This window comes from Orycteropus afer, unplaced genomic scaffold (genome assembly GCF_000298275.1).
Source record: "Orycteropus afer afer isolate SDZICR_OR568_19922 unplaced genomic scaffold, OryAfe1.0 scaffold00143, whole genome shotgun sequence".
Classification (NCBI taxonomy): Eukaryota; Metazoa; Chordata; class Mammalia; order Tubulidentata; family Orycteropodidae; genus Orycteropus; species Orycteropus afer.
Genome location: NW_006921730.1, coordinates 571,761 through 587,440, shown reverse-complemented (window position 1 = coordinate 587,440; position 15,680 = coordinate 571,761).

The window sequence follows — 15,680 nt, the reverse complement described above, 5'->3', positions numbered from 1 at the left end:
AAAAAAAAAAAAACAATAAAAAGAAGTTGTAGACTAGGACCTTTTCATTCGCGCAGTTCACTTCCAGTGAGTTGTTGGGGTTACTGGAAAGCAGAACCTCTTCTTAAGTCTCTGGAATCTGGTAGAGCACTATCTCTTTAGGTTGTCACTAGCTGCTGGTTACATGTTGATTTGATTTGTCTTGGTTTTATGGTTTAATATTTTGAAAAGGTGAAGCTGGTGTTTTTATTATTATTGTTATTATTATTGATTCCAGTGTGTTGGGTCACTTTGCTGTTTTCTTTGTGCTGGTACAATCCCTGTGTGTTTTCTTTGTGCTGGTAGAATCCATAGTGTGGATATGTGTTTTTGTTTGTCGTAAAGAGGGTTTAAAGTTCAAAGTGGGAGGTTTTATGGTAATTGGCTGAATATGTTTTCTTCTTTTGAGTGATTGAAAATATTGGCGAAGAAGGTGGGATCAGAAGAAGGAAAGCTTGGTGTTGCTAGGGTTGGTTTCTAGGGCTTTGAGCAGGCTGTTTTTGATGACGTATTTATTTGCAAAACTGCAGCTCAACCTCAGGAAAGATTCTTATTGTTAGAGCGTTGCAAATTTCTGCCAATTTCAGACACACTCAAAGGTCCCGCCTCTGAGGCTTCACAGTGCTAAAGAATGGCTCCAAGGCAAAAATCCTGGGAGTGTGGTTTCTTCTCTCTCCCTGTTCTGTCTTCCCGTGGTGCTGATGTAATCCTGCCAGATCGCTAATGGCCAGCTCTGGAGTTTGTCTGTGATAGTGCACAGCTGCGGCACCAAAAATGCACCACACACTTTCAGCTGTGGGTCGGGGGAGTACCTGCTAGTGACCTGAGGTCCTGATCTCTGTGACAAAGAAAAGCACAATGTCTCCCAGTCTGACCCCAGTCTACTCTGTGACCTCCTGGGAGGGAGGGAGTTACCCTTCCTGTCGCAACAGTAAGTTTTCCTTTGAATCTCAGCGGAGGTGTCTGTGCCAGCAGCCAGCACCCAGGAGACCCAAATTACTTCCAAAAAATCAAGATGAGCTGCTGGAGGTAGGTCTCTGCCACTGCCCACCAGAATATTATAGTGGTCGCTGGTAAGCTGTTATAAAGCGTCCTCCATCTTGGCTCGGGATTTCAGGTGGGCGCCCTAGCCCAGCTCACAGTGACTGCTCCCAAAGAGTTTCCAATGCCTCTCTCGGGTGCCTGTCCATCCTCCTCCACTAGCTCTTTCCTAAATAATCTCCCTGTGCCTTTCTTCTAATTCTGCTCTTCCGTGTTTGATGTACTCTGAATCTGTGAGCTGTTCAGAGCACTGAAATTCCTAATTTAAACTGTTGTGGCTAGTTTTCCAAGACCTTAGATGCCAGAGGGATAAAGCATGCTGCTTACTGGCTAGACTCCATTTTGAACTCCCAGGTTTACTTTTGTATGATTTTAAAATGCTCTCAGCTTTTTCTCTGTAGTTTCTTACTTTCTGATATTAATAATAATAATAATAATTATTATTATTATTATTATTCTTTTATTTTTCTTCCCTCAGCCTAGGAATCAACAACTTCTCTAAAGATCCATATTTACTTTTGATGAAGAATCATATGCAAATGCCTAATCTGAGTGCTATGAATGTTATTTCTTCTAGGTTTTCTCAGAAAACAAAGCTTGGTATTTATGAATATATATGACTATAATTCTGCATCTATCAGTATATATAGTTAACAAAACAAAACAAACAAACAAACTTAAATTCACTCTGATAATTCCAACTACAATTCAACACCACAGAGTTTATTCTTATCTGCCTTCTTTCTTCATTAATTCTTTCTATGATACTGAGAGGTATATGACACATATTATTCACAATACACTTACTTTTTTGCTTACACCTGTAAACACTTGTTCTTTGCTTATTTTTCTGTCTCATTTTGATTAAATGAGTACTTTCTATGATTAAATATATCTCCACTACTAGCATTATTTAAGTCTCTTTCATAAATGTCTTAATTATTGCCTTAGTGTATTACATATACATCTTAATCAGAGTCTACCTTCAAACCCACCAGCCACTCCTCGGAAGGAAGGTTGGGCAATCCTATTTCCATAGTGATACTGCCTCGGAAACCCAAGGAGGGGTCGCTATGAGCCGGGGCCAACTCGAGGGCAAAACAACAACAACAACCTTCAAATAATATTATATCACTTTCTAAGCAGAAGCAGAGCAGAATTCTAGGATCACTTCATGTGCATCATTTCTCACCAAGTTCTAAGCTTTTCTGTTTCCTGACTTGCTAGCTACATATTTTGTCCCTTCTATTCCCAAGGAGGGGTCGCTATGAGTGAGGGCTGACTCGATGGCACATAACAACAACAACAACAATATTCCCATAAAATTGAGACAAGTTCTGGATTCTCTGCCTTTTTTTTCGTGACCCTTTTTTTACACTCTCAGCTTAGAGTCACTTCACAAAACTTGTAATATATTGAAAAAAGATTTGGCTATAGAATATCTGTTCACAGTTCTCTACTTTCTTTCTAATATTTGGACCTATCATTTTATATTGTCTTATTTCCAATATCTTTAAATAAATATTTTGTATATGACCTGGCTTTTCTAATATTTCTCAGAATAAGACTTGCTTGACTTCAAAAATCTCTAACAGCATAAGTGTAGGGAATTATATTTAAACAAAAAAATATTTCAATGTGGAAATTAATATTTGTTTTGTGTTGTTGTTGTTGTTGTTATGTGCCATCGAGTCGGCCCCGACTCATAGCGACCCCTCCTTGGGTTTCCGAGGCAGTATCACTACGGAAGTAGGATTGCCCAACCTTCCTTATTCTTAATAGAAAGAAATGGTAAATCTATGTTTCTTTTAAATTTATATTGACCACAACTCTAATATGGCTCTCAATTTTAATATTCATATAACAGAATGAGAATCACATTGTTTAAAGCACTCTCTTGGAAACCAAAATGTCTGCAGTTTAAACCAACCAGCTGTTTTGCAGGAGGATGATATGGCAATCTACTTTCTTAAATGTTTACAGACTTGGAAATTCTGTGGGGCAGTTCTACTCTGTCCTAAATGGTTACTATGAGTTGGATTTGACTTGATGGTGGTACATTTGTTTGTTTCTTTCTTTAATTTTTGCTTAATGTGAAGAATTTATAAATTTTGGTAAGAAAGACTATCTCCTATTTGACTATATATTTTGATAATGTTGTTTACTCCAGGTAAAAATTAGGATAGAATTTTCACATTTTATATTAGTTCAGAAAAAAAAAAAAAAAAAAAAAAAAAACTTCTCAGTTTCTGTAATTTTTACAATGTTCCATCCCTTTTACCAATCATTAATAACTAATCAGGGAAATGAAATAATATGCAACATTTTAATGAGAGTTTAAATACATTTAAAACAATTCAGAAAGTTAAAGTTACATTTATAAAAATAATTGTATATTATACATAATCTTGTCCATATAAATCTTGGATATATTTAATTTAAATTGGTTCATAAATACTTTTTATTACTTAAAATAATTATCATCTCCAATTTGTACAAGAAACTTAAGAAGATAGAATCATAGCTAGCCAGATTTATAGATTCATTTATCTATATGTGTGTATATGTGATCTGACAATTTGAAACATGCTATATTGGATCAGAACTGGTAAAATAATTATTATTTGTAGTAAATCAACAGTTGTTACACCAGATTATATGTTTGATATAGCTGAAAATATTCCCTATTTGCTCCAAAAAAAGAAAAATATCTGGTGCTGGAGTAGTGGTACTCAAGGTAAGTTATCTAACCAAACAGTTGAGAAGTAATGTATTTATTCAACTAGTGATGCATGTGACAAAACAACCAGTCTTGTATAATTAAAAACAAATAGAAAACTGAATATTTAATTTTTGGAGATACTGCTTAAAATGTATAAATATACGTGTGTAGGTATGTAACACACATACTATATAATGTATATAAGAAGATATTGACATATATATATATATACATACATATACATATATTATACAGACAAAACACCTTAACATTAGCATTTTATCTAATCTCTTGAATAAGGTCAGAGAATATTGAGTTATTTTGGACTGGATTAGACTTCAGATCATTGTACTTTATTGCATAGATTAGTTAACTCTTGTTTTATAAACCTCCTCAAATGAATACCAATAAAGAAGACTTCAATCACCCCATGTAATATTTAACTTAAAATTCTAATATTAGAGGAGGAAATAGTGACTGTGAGTTTGGGACTTACAGAAATCTCACAAGTAGTGATATAATAGTGTTGTTACCACATGGACAAGAACTAAATCTCTTTAGTTAATTATTATTATTATTATTTTTTTTTATTTCCATCATGATGCCACACAGATTAGGAATTAGAAATAAAATGTAAAAGAATGAAGAAAGGTTTGGAAGGAGCAAAAAATGGAGGAAAAGAAGGAATATAAATTATTTTGATTTTATTCAGTTGTTCTTGTTGTTGGGTGCTGTCCAGTCATCTCTGACTTACAGTGGCCATACGTGAAACAGAATGGAACACTGCCCGATTCTGTGCCATCCTCATGATCCCTGCTATACCCAAGCACATCTTTGAAGCTAATGTGTCAATCCATCTCACTGAGGGTTTCCCACTTTTTTTGCTGACCCTCCACTTTACCAAGAATGATATCCTTCTCAAGAGAATGATCCCTTATGACAACATGATCAGAGTAGGTGAGACAAAGTCTGGTCATTCTTGCTTCTAAGGAGCATTCTGACTTCATTTTTCCCAGAACAGACCTATTAATTATTTTAGCAGTTCATCGTATTCTCAATTTTCTTCACCAAAAACCACAACTCAAAAGCTTCAACTCTTCTTTGGTCTTCTTTTTCCATTTTCCAGCTCTCCAGTGTGTATGAGGTGATTGAAAATACTATTGCTTGAGTTAGGCACACCTCAGTCTTCAAGGGGACATCTTTGCTCTTCAGCACTTGAAAGAGGTCTTTTGCAGCAGATTTGCCCAATGCAATACATCTTCTGATATCTTGCCTGCTATTTCCATTGCTATTGATTGTAGAACCAAGTAATATGAAGTTTTTCACAACTTCAACCTTTTCTCCATTTATCGTGATGCTGCTTATTGGTCCAGTTGTGAGGATTTTTGTTTTCTTTATATTGAAGTGTAATCCATATTGAAGACTGTAGTCTTCAATCTTCATCAGTAATTGCTTCAAGTTTTCCTCACTTTCAGCAAGCAAAATTGTGTCATCTGTGTATGGCATGTTGTTAATGAGTCTTCCTCCAATCCTGTTGCCATATTCTTCATATAGTCCACCGTCTCGGATTATTTGCTGAGTATACAGATTGAATAAGTATGGTGAAAGAATACAACTCTGACATGCTGCCTTCCTGATTTTAAATCATGTAGTATCCCCTCATTCTGTTCAAATGACAGCTTCCTGGTCTATGTACAGTTTTCTCATGAGTACAATTAAGTGTTCTAGAATTCTATTCTTTTCAGTGTTATCCATAATTTGTTATGGTCCACATAATCAAATGCTTATACATACTCAAGAAAACACAAGTAAACCTCTTTCTGGTATTCTTTGCATTCAGACAAGATTCACCTGACATCAGCTATGACATCCCTCATTCCATGTCTTCTTCTGATTCCAGCTTGCACTTCTGGAATTTCTCTGTCAATATACTGCTGCAACAATTTTTGAATTATCTTCAGTAAGATTTTACTTGTGTGTGATTTTAATGATGTTGTTCAATAATTTCCATGCTCTGTGGGATCACCTTTCTTTGGAATGGGCACAAATTTGGATCTCTTCCAGTCATTTTTTCCAGGTAGCTCTCTTGCAAATCTCTTAGGATAGCTGAGTGAATGCCACCAGTGCAGCACCCATTTATTGAAACATCTCAATGGATATTCCATCCATTCCCAGAGCCTTGTTTTTTGCCAATTCCTTCAGTGCACCTTAAACTTCTCCTTCAATACCATTGGTTCCTGATGATATACCTCCTCCTGAAATGGATGAACATTGACCAATTCTTTTTGGTATGGTAACTCTTTATTCCATCCATCTTCTTTTGATGTTTCCTGCATCATTCAATATATTGCCCATAAAATTTTTCAATATTGCAACTCGAGGCTTAAATTTCCTCTTCAGTTCTTTCAGTTTGAGAAATGCTGAGCATGTTCTTCTCTTTTTGTTTTATAACTCCAGGTCTTTGCACATTTCATTATAATACTTGGCTTAGTGTTTTCGAGCTATTCTTTGAAATCTTCTGTTCAGCTCTTTTACCTTGTCATTTCTTCCATTTGCTTTAACTACTCTTCATTCAAGGGCAAGTTTTGGAGTTCCTTCTGACATCCATTTTGGTCCTTTCTTCCTTTGCTTTTTTTTTTTTTAATGACTTTTCTTGTTGTTATCCCACAATTCCTCTGGTTTTCGTTTATTCAGGAGGGATATAATAAAGGTCACGTTTTGGTTCTTACAGACTTCTTTTATTCAGTACAATACATATTTTATTTAGAACTACAGAACAAATTCTTAACAATTGTGATAGTGGTACAATTTTTTATGAAATATTTATTTTTGAGATAAAGGATATATTAGTGATTCTATATATCTGTAAGTTAACCATAACATCAAAGTTTTGGTTTTACAAGAATTATTTACTAAAAGGAATCATTGCAACTAGTGAGTTAAATATATTTAAGGAAGCACTGGTAGCATAGTGGCTAAGGCACTTGACTGCTAACCAGAAGGCTAGCAGTTCAAACCCACTAGCCACTCCTCGGGAGGAATTTGAACAATCTACTTCCGTAGAGATACTGCCTCAGAAACCCAAGGAGGGGTCATTTCGACGGCACATAACAACAACAATAACAACAAAAGTCATAGATTCATCTGTCCTCATTGTGTTAATATGGTCTGATTACAGGCAACAGTTAGGCTAGATCACCTCTCAAGTAAATTTCCAATTTCAAGACTACATGGGACCAAACAATTGAAAAGTAATATATTCAACAAGATACTGACTGGTGTGTATTGCAATGAGACTATTTAGTGGATTTGAAAGAGGATTGAAAATTTGAATTAATATCCATGGAAGGAGGGTAAAGAAAGAAGGCAAACTACATCAATGTTGTTGTTGTTGTTAGGTGCTTTCAAGTCATCTACAACTCATAGCACAACAGAATGAAACAGTTCCTGATCTTGTGCCAACCTCATGATCCCTGCTTTACCTGAGCTCATCTTTGCAGCCACTGTGTCAATACATCCCATTGAGGACTTTCCTATTTTTAATTGATCCTCCACTTTACCTTTACCTAGCACGATACCCTTCTCCAGAGACTGGCCCTTTCTGACAACATGACCAAAGTAGGTGAAACAAAGTCGGACCGTCTTACAAGAAGCATTCCAGCTGCACTTCTTATGGGACAGATTTCTTAGTTATTTTAGCAGTCCAAGATACTTTCATCATTCTTCACCAACAGCACAATTAAAAAGCATCTACTCTTCTTTGATCTTCTTTATTCACTACTCAGCTCTCATATGCATAGGATGCAATTGACAATACCATGACTTGGGTTAGGCACATCTTAGTCTTCAAGGAGATATCTTTGCTCTTTACCAATAGATACATACTAACAATATTCACAATAACAGGAGCGCTGGTAGCATAGTGCCTAAGGCACTTGACTGCTAACCAGAAGGCTGGTGGTTCAAACCCACCAGCCACTCCTCGGAAGGAAGGTTGGGCAATCCTACTTTCGTAGTGACACAGCCTCGAAAACCCAAGGAGGGGTCGCTATGAGTCAGGGCTGACTCTAGGGCAAATAACAACAACAACAATTCACAATAACACAAAAATAAGAATACAATAATACAAGGTACAATTAAAGACAATCAAATTTACAATCATGTCTAATTAAGATTCTTGGCAGTGTATTGAGTCCTGATAGCAGATTTGGTATAATAATGTTAATCCAAACAGTTGCAGAAGAAGATATATTAATGTAATGCCAGATGTTATTATTTCCATCTCACTTGTAAATATCAAAAATTATTTTTTGTTTTTGATTATGCCTTCTACTTAATTGATTTTGACACATACACACATACACACACACACACACATATATACTCCCTGCTGTCAAGTCGGTTGTGGCCCATAGCAACCCATCCTTGGGTTTTCAAGGCAGTGGAATTTAAAATCCAGCTTATTTTTGAGAATTTGCTGTTGAGGAGATCATTTTGAATGATCAGCATTGGAATCACTGGAGATGCTATGGTAAATATTCTAATTTTACACAAGAAATGGAGTCACTGTCTTCTGTATTATAAGGATATTTTAGCACACGCTGAAGAACAAATGTAAAAATAATCATTGTTCACTATTCTTTTGTTTTCTAATACCCATTATTTTCTTAATTACAAGAAACTTCAAACTAATAATACAATAATTAGATACATTTTAAACAATCCCCACTACACAGCTATATTTCAGGTAGAATAGACTCATTGGCTACAGACAAAAATGACCAATTTAATAATTAACTAAATTTCCCTTGTGCAGGAATTAATCTTTAAAAATAAATCATGTCCTTGGAAGTGATAAAGTCTTCCAGGTCCACTGAGATAATATTTTGTAAACTACTCTTACATTATTAAAAGAGAGCCTATGAGATTGAAACCATTAATTTATTTTTCAATGTGTCTAAATTACTCAGGAGAATATATACATTGCCTGTTTGAGTATGACTGAGTATTCCAATACTCAGTAAATAATTCCTTGTTGTCTGATTCCTCCAAGTTATTTTCTAATATCCTTCCCAGAATTGTCTTCAAACTAGAATTTTTTTAAAATTTTCTTATTATGAGTTTTTTTAGAAGTCATATTTGAAAAATCATGCAAATTTATTTTTAAGTGGCATAAAGTATTTGACCAGGAAAAATTAAGAATCAGCAAGATGACTTCAGTTATATTTAAATCTAGATCTTTGTCAATTATCCCCACTAGCACATTTGCTGGTTTTGTGATAAACTGAAAATTAGTTCTGTAGTGTGTATCCTGGTCTGATATTTTGAATCAATTTCATCAGTTATTTGGACAAATCAGCACAAGAAAAATATCCTTCTACAACCATATTTTATTCTTTACTTGGTACAATTAAATTCTTGAATGGCAATATGTACCAGATAATTGGGTATGTACCAGATAATTTCCAGCTAAGTACTGGTTTAAGTTAAGTGTTGAATTTTAAATCTACTATAAAATAAGTATGCTGTATCATTGTTATTTGGATTTTTAGGCCTTCATAGTTTAAATAATGAAAGAAAAATGTAAATTTTAAGTAATTAAAATACAGAAACTGAACTTCAAACTCTGATTTAATATTACAATGATAAATTAAGTATTGATGCAGAAAGCCAAATTTATTTCCTTGATCAACCACTCCCACTCTTAGAAGCTGAATATCCTTTCTTGAATATAGAAACTGAAGTAACGTCTTCCCGTTGTTTAGGTGAAAGTTTCAGTACGCATTTTATCAAAAAGCTAGTTACTCTCTTACAGTCATTTCTTAGATAAAATTAACTATTGACTGGAGAATTTGTGGAGGTGATATTTATAAGATTTTACTAAATATGGAGAAATTTTGTTTTGCACATTTGAATGTTAGTGTCTAATTTTTTATGATTATGAGTCCTTAGTTTTCACATTTAATTCCTTTATCATCTTAAGCCACTTCTTTCCGATTGTCTCAATGCTTGACTTACTATGATAGCTTTTAATTGTGTATGATCTACAAAAATTCTTGATCATCTCCAGATATATAAAAAAACTGCTGACAATCTACCATGTCAAAACGCTCACACTGTTAACACACTTTGTCAGTTGTCCTAAGTTATGTTATAACTGTAAAAATCTTTGCTTTCTAATTTGAGAATAGAAGAATATTAACTCTTAGTGTATAATCCAGTGGAAAGTATACATGGGGAAAATGTAAAATAATAATAATGGAGTTGCTTTTGTGATTCTAATGTACTGTCTTTAAGCTCACTGATGTACAAATGTGAAAACTGGAAAAAATATGTATTATTTCATGTTTTCCAGGAGCTCTGGTTGTACAATTGTTAAAACACTTGACTGCTAACCAAAAGCTCAAGGGCACAAGTTCTCCATGCATTCTGTGGGAGAAAGTTGTGGCAAAATATTTCTGTAAACATTACAATATTAAAAACCCTATAGGGCAGTTCTATTCTGTCCCATAGTATCTTTATGAGTTGGAATTGAGTTGATGTAATAGGGAAACTTCATGTTTAATAAGATAATAATCAAAGAGTAACATTTTTGGCTGTTTTGCAAAACATCAGTTTGCTTTGTACACCTTAATAATTTTCATTTCAATGAAAGATGATAGTGGAAATTCCAACACTATGTTTGAGATGAGTATAAATAGCAACCAAATGACATGGCAACAATTTTGTCTTTCTAATAAATGAATGCAGGATTGATTAATATTTTCATTAAGTAACATTTCAAAATTAACTATTATTTAGATTTTTTTTGAATAAGAGAGAAAACTGAATCATAGAAATCCATGAAGAAAATCAAATCACAGAACATTTAAAGAGTTGTTCTTTTTTTTTTTTTTTGAAAGATGATCACCTTATGAATATGTCTTAGAGGTTTGTAGACTATTCAATATCTCAAAATTTTATTTTTTACATGACAGTTAACCTTGTTAGGAAGGGCAGAGAAAAGGAAAGAGTTGCATAGCCAATGTGATTCAGGAATATTGGGTAGAATGAGATGAGACGTGCAACTTGTTATTCTTGTGCATATTTCAGTTCCTGCTAAATGCTTTTCGTTAGGTTTTGCTCAATGGGTAATAAATATAAGAAATAAGGAGGAACATATGGCAATTGGAGCAAGCGGTATAAATGAGCTTAAAAGGAAATCTGACATTTTTATTGCAAGAGACTGTTACACTGAAAATGGATTAAGAGAACAAAGAGTAAAAAAAACAGGTGAGGGTGATTTATTGTATGGGGGCTGGAATGTAGGACAAGAGGGCATTTTCTACTCTGTAGTTTCTTATGTCTCACTGGAGGAACCTGTATTTTAAGATAATTATGTACAGTCATGGAAATGGTAACAGCTGCATTTTGGCAAGATGGCATGCAAATTACCAGCTCTATTCAGCCCATGTAAGCACACAGTTGATGAGAGACTTGAGAGAAAAAGACTATCAACAGTGTCTGCTTGGAAGAGCTAATGAGCAATGTGGAAACTAATGAAAATATGAAATACTGTCTGTACAGGCTCATGGGTTCTGAGTTCAAAAAATCTATGATTTTCAGATAGTAATCATAAGAAAAGCACCGTGGATATATACCTACAGGAAACATGGCATTGTTAGAGATCTCATTCCTCAAATGAATCACATTTTCTTTAAGTTTCATTTACTAGATCTAGCATAATCCCAATATGAAACAGCTGCAAATGGCAGAATTGGGTCAGAATGTTTTGTTGTCAGGATTCTCAGATGCTTGCACTGGCTTATGAAAAGGTCATTATGAGAAAACAGATCTGAATAGCAAAGAGATTCCAGCTGGTTAGCTATTATTTTAATTATGCAATGGAATCAGTTATTTCCCTGCCAAAATATGAAGTTACTTATGGGAAAGTTTTCCAGAAATTTCATGAACAGAACTTCTATTCATTTATTTATTTATTTTTGATTGCATGTCATCAATCTATGCTTATCAACCTTTCAAGAAATATGTTTAAAACTTCCTGTGGAAAGGTATCTATCCTTACATTCTTTCAATAACATTGATTAAGGAGCTATAACATATCTGGCACTACATGTTATCTCTGTCATGAAGGAATTTAGTTTATTGGGAAGATATAATATGTAGCAATTATAAAGCATGGTATGAACACTTATGAGCATATAAATCTACTTCAGATTCTCTACTTCTTAAAAGTCCAGTGTTCAGAATCCTGAAAACTCAGTTGTTCTATTATCTGTATTTATTCACCCATAACATACAAGGTTGCATCTTACTTCTAATTTTCTGAAAGGCTTAACAAAGAAAACAAAATACAGGATTTCCCAGTTATGTTCCAGAAGATTTGCGTTGTTACTCTGCCAATTTTATTAAATTTATAAGTTAAAATGAACTTGGTCACATGTACCAGCAATTAAGATGTAGTTTTGTTTGTTTTGTTTTTAGGATTACTTTAACAGCAGAAGTTAATGGTATGTTTTTTAAATCAATTTAACAGACAATTAATTGTCATGGAAGGCTTGACGCATCAGTTAGGTAAAAACTGCTTTGGCAGAGTTAGGAAGAGCAGAAGGTGTCTTTTTTTCCCTTGGATAGGGCCCTTAGTCTTACATCCTTCATTATGCCACAAAGTTGCTTTGAAATTTTATAACAGTGGAATTTAGTGGGAATACACAGAATAATGAGGTTAACATTGTGAAAACCATTTTATTTTGTTTCAGGATTCTGAACAATAACACCAACACAAAACCCTACAATTTAAGAAAGTAAACTAAAGACATGTCCATAGATACGTTTTTTCCACATTTTGCTTTCTCTAATATTGTCAAACTGATCTCTTTCCTGTACGGTGAAAGAATCATTCACACCTTTCCTTGAATTGTTCATAGAATCAAGAATTCTCTTCCCATTCTTTTCTGAAAATCCAGACTCTTGTAGTGATCATATGTGCCTCAAGTTTCATCTCCCCCATGAAGTTCTGGCATTGGAATCTAACTTCCTGTCATTTTTAGCTTTAAGTCAATCTCCTGGTGTATGTTTGACATTCCATGAATCTTTCTCATAAATATCATATGTCCAAAAAAAAGAAGAAGAAGAAGAAGAAGAAGAAGAAAAAAAAAACCCTTAATCTTTTTTTGAAGTTCTATATTTCTTTATATGTAAATATAAATGGTAATTCTGGAGAATTGAATGGTTCTTACAAAGTATTATGTACTGGTTTTTAAAAAATATGTACTTTTTTTAGGAATAAAATATTTAAGTAATAACTGTAAAGGAGAGAAAAAGAAAGGGAGAAAGAGGCAGAGAGATAGAGAAAGAAAAAGAGAAAGATAGGAAGAGAGAGTGAGAGATAAAGGAAGAAAGAGAGAAGGAGGGATGGAGGGAGGGAAGGAGGGAAAGAAAAAGGGAGGAAGGAAGGGAGAAAGAGGGAAACAAAGAAAGAAAAATGGCTAATATAATAGTAGTTTGCACATAATGATGGCTGAGAATTTAAGCAGGAGATATCTAAGTTCCTGGTTGACATCAGCAGTTCATAAGACTGAAAGATCATGTCTGAAGAGACGAGAATTTACATATTTGTGAAACATACAAGTGAATGGGCATTCATCCCTCAAGACTCAGTTTAATTATTACTTCATTTGAAAAACTATCTCAGATCTTGCTGCAACTCTAAAGAATAATTGTTAAGTCCTTGCTTTACCATGCTATATGCTCAGTTCCAAGCCACTCAACAGTTCGTGGGAGAAAGATCCGGTGACCTGCTCTTATAAAGATCACAGACTAGACAACCCTATGGAGCACTTTTACTATGTCCTACAGAGTCACTATGAGTAGGACTCATCTTCATGTCCCCTAACAACAACAGCAACAACCTATTGTACTTACCCTTTAAAAGGACAGAATACATGTGTTGAAATTATCTAATACTTGTTTTCAACTCAATAAAACTCTGAGATAAAACCATGACTTTAGCTATTTGCTTAGTATAAATCACTACATAAATTATTTGTTGAAGAAATAAAAAAATAGGAAAAGGAATTTTGAAAAGGATTGTATTACTATTTATTTTGAATATTTTCTGACAATGTTATAAATATATGTGTGTATAAAACAAATACAAATTATATATGTACATTTTTGTACATATATATACTTATATACACTCTATGTATCATACTTATAAATTATAAATGTACATGTATATTCTGTATACTTATATATATATCGATTATATAATATGTATAAATGTATAATATATATATATATATAATCAGAATAAATATATATGAAAGCATTAAAAGTGGAATTAAATAAAGTATACATATGATTTAAAAATTGTTAGATAATGTTTCTATGCAGTGCATTTTCTTATTTAAGATGATAAAAGTTCACTGAAAGAATTTATTACTAAATGAAAATAGTAAAAGCAAATGTAGGGATTTTATTTTTTGTCTGGACATGTGGGTATTATTAATCTCCAAGGGGGTGGACGGTAGTAAGTGCTATAGATCATAACCACTTTTATTTAATTCCTGTTGATTTAATTTTATTTTCAGAGCTGCTTCTTTCCAGAAATATATGGCTATATGGGGGAGGACAGAATATCACAGCTATACCATTAAACATGGCCATATACATTCACAGAACCTACCAAACACAAAATGTGCTGAAGCAGCTGGAGTGTTCTTTTTTCTGATAGCAAGTTAGAAGACAGGAGGATGAGCAAAATTGGCAGTTGGATTATACTGACAAAAGCAGAACAGTTCGTGCAGAGAATTTACTGTGAGTAGGTCTGAGACTGACATGTGCGATCACATTTTACCTCTATTGGCAGTGCAATGATTTTGAAATTAAAGTGACTAGATACACAAAATGTTAAAATTGCTAGCTCCACAGAAGACATTTTATACTTCAGAAAAGCCTGGTGTTCTTGCTTTATTCAAGTCCCCTTTGGGAGAATGTGGGAAAATGGTGATACTTACTTTGATGTACCAGTTTGGCACAAACAATTTGGATTTACTCAGTTTGTAAGTGGTAAATTACACAAACCACTCTGTTTTATTTTGCAACAAGATTATCTCATTAGTGCCTTCAACAGAAGTTCACCAAAATAGGTATAAATTTCTGAAATGTATTAATTTGCTTTGTCTCTCAGCAGCTTTGAAGGAAGATTGGTTAAAAGAAATGTCATTCAAAGAGTATGAATGTCTAGAGTTCAATAATATCTTGATTTTACTAATACATTTTTTTTACCTTTATTATATTACAATTCTATTTATTCCTTAAGAATTAGAACTTTGTGTAGTTATAAATTATATAAATCAAGCATTATCCAATGTGGATTTTCCATACTAAAGGTAGAAACTATTTGAAAGAGCCTAAATATTCTGCCACACCTTCAAAACAGAGAGCAGATGTACAATTAAGAATATTTAAGAATTTAAAAATAATAATAAATGATATGCCAAAACCAAAGATGCAGAGGATCCTGAGGCAGAAAATAAATATGTCAAGTATAAAGAAAAAGTGGTGGAAAGTATTACCTTTTTCCACCATAACAGAGATAGAGAAACATTACAACAAAGAGTCAGAAAAGCTAGGGTTATTATTTAAATCTTTTCACTTGTATCTTAATTCCAATATTTATTTGAAAGATAGATTTGAAGCAGTGTAGTACTACTCCTTAGCTAAGGTAATGAATAGGTGCCCTGGGTGGCACAATGGTTAAGGGCTCAGCTAATAACCAAAAGGGTGGCAGCTCTAACTCAATCAGCAACTCTGTGGGAGACACACTTGGTGATATGCTCCCATAAACATTACAGCCTAGAAAACTCTATAGGGCAGTTCTATTCTGTCATAG